The sequence below is a fragment of the Gossypium arboreum genome, chromosome 10 (assembly GCF_025698485.1).
Source record: "Gossypium arboreum isolate Shixiya-1 chromosome 10, ASM2569848v2, whole genome shotgun sequence".
Taxonomy (NCBI): domain Eukaryota; kingdom Viridiplantae; phylum Streptophyta; class Magnoliopsida; order Malvales; family Malvaceae; genus Gossypium; species Gossypium arboreum.
In genome coordinates, this window is record NC_069079.1 from 123,165,085 (window position 1) to 123,167,595 (window position 2,511).

Below are 2,511 nucleotides of genomic sequence, written 5' to 3' on the forward strand. Positions count from 1 at the left end.
CAGCCCAACAGGTGTGGGCTGGGTGGCTGATGGGTACTACCTAAAGATTGTCGGCACGATAGGCACTGATCATGTGTGTGGGAATGGTATTAGGTACTTTGAACTGTACTGTGTGAAATGGGATTCTTGTGGCTGAATCCCCCCATCCCCATGTGTTGACCCAAATAGTCATTTTTCAAGATATAATATAAACACAAAATACTCCACATTTTAAAGTTTATTTAGTACAAATTATTAATATGATAAAATTTAGAATTAATTTTACCATACATTTCTGAATTATGAACTTCATTCTAAATTTGTTCTCATATTTCAAATCGTTCTAATTATATTATCAAATTATCGATATTATTTCAATCAAGTTTTTCAATTATTAAAATTGTTCATTTAACCATTAAATGATATGTCAAATCTTATGTGACATAATTTAAAATAAAGATTAAAAAATTTTAAAATATTACCCCATAACTTTTAAAGTACAAACTAAAACAAAATAAAATCGAAAAAAGAGAAAGTGAACAATACAACTTTTGTAAAAGTTTTAAAAACCTCAAAACCAATATTTTTGCATCCATTTTTACGATATTCATTTTTCTTTAAAATTTTCATTTTAAGGTTGTGTTTGTTTCACTAAAAACGACTTCTAGAAAATGGATTGATTTTCTAGAAAAGCTGATATTTTCTAATGTTTAAAAGTTGATATTTTCTAATGTTTGAATTATTCTCGTAAAATATTTTCATTGTTTGGAAAATTTTACCAAAATCATTTTGTAAAAGTTATCCTTGGTGAAACAAATACAACATAAAAATATTTTTATAAATTATTATAGTAGCATTTCCTTTCGATAATCGAAATATATTTTATAATAGAGATAAATATCAAAATTATATATGAATTTTGATACAATTTGCAATGTTATACATGAGCTTTAATTTGGTGCATATACATATATCAAACTTTAATTTTGGTTCAAATTTCACATTTCACTAAACCCGTTATCTATGTAACATGCTTTTTGTTAAGTCTATGTAAATTATTGATATGACATTTTATTAGGTTAAAATAAAACAAACAAATTTAAATTATTTTTGTCTAGACTAAAATATGAACACACTTGGGAAAACTCTTTTCCCCAATAAATTTGTTTTCCTTTTTTAAATCTAGGTGGAAATAATTTAAATTTGTTTGTTTTTAACCCAATAAAATTTTATGTTAGCAATTTACAAATGACATAATAGAAAATTGTGCCACATAAATTATTAGATTAGTGAAATGTGAACATTAATCAAAATTAATGTTTGATGTATATAAACACGCCAAATTAAAATTGACGTGTAACATTGCAACTTATATCAAAGTTAATATATAAATTTGGTATTTATTCCTTTATAATAAGATAGTATTTTATAATAATTAGCATATTATATAAATTTAATAATAAATAATGCCTAATTAAAATTTAATTTAAATTACATATATCATATATATATTATTTTACAAAATCTCAGCTCCTAGTTGATGTGGACAACCTAATTTTTTTGCCACGTTTTAAATTAATTAATATATTTTTAAAAGTTTAACCATTTACCTTTTATTTTAGGCTTAAGTGCCATAAAAGTCCTCAGTACAAAAAATCAATTGAGTCCTTATGAAAAAAGTGCACTCAATTGAATTCTTGGTTACAAAAAAAAAAAATCAATTGGCCCCTTTCTTTAATAGAAATCGTCAGTTGATCAGTTTGACCATTAACCTCATTGAAATGGTTGACGAAAACCCCCAGAAGCTACCACATGACAGTATGCTGACATAGCATACCACATCAACAAAAATATTTTTTTGAAAATATAAGTTTTTTTAAAAATAAAATCTTATTTTAAAAATAATTAAAATTTGCAAATAGAATGAATCTGAATATGAGTCAGTGGGTGTGATTGGACTTTTAAGACAATTTTTGCATTTTAGAGTTAGAATGAGTTTGCTGATTTAGTTGTAAGGTGTTTGCATTTGAATCCCTAAGTGGAAATTATTTTGTTTTTTGCTATAACTCTAGAAAATCTGATAGGTTTTGTTTATTTTATTTATTCTATTTGTTATTTTTTAAATATAGGAGTAATCCCCAAAAATCCTCTCACGTTCCTCCACTCTTGCTCACATTTCCTCCTTTCTAATTTTTTTTTTGTTTGCTCAATTATTCTCTTGTTCCTTTGGTTTTTTTTTTTGTTCCATTGTTAGAATATCAAAATTTTTGTAGTTCTGTGCCATTTTTGTCTTACGTTTAAGCCTTAGTTTCTGTCGCTTCATTAAAGTATCATCCGTTCATCTGCATTTTCGTTTGTCAAAGTTTTGAAATGTGTAAGTGTTTTCTTTTGAGTTTTAGATTTGGTTTTCTTCAATTCTTTAATATTGTACGATTGAGATCTTTAAATGTTTAGTAGATAATTGTAACTGATTTTTTAAGTCAGTAGAATAGAGGCAAATCAGTTGATCTTTTACATTGGCAATCGCATTTC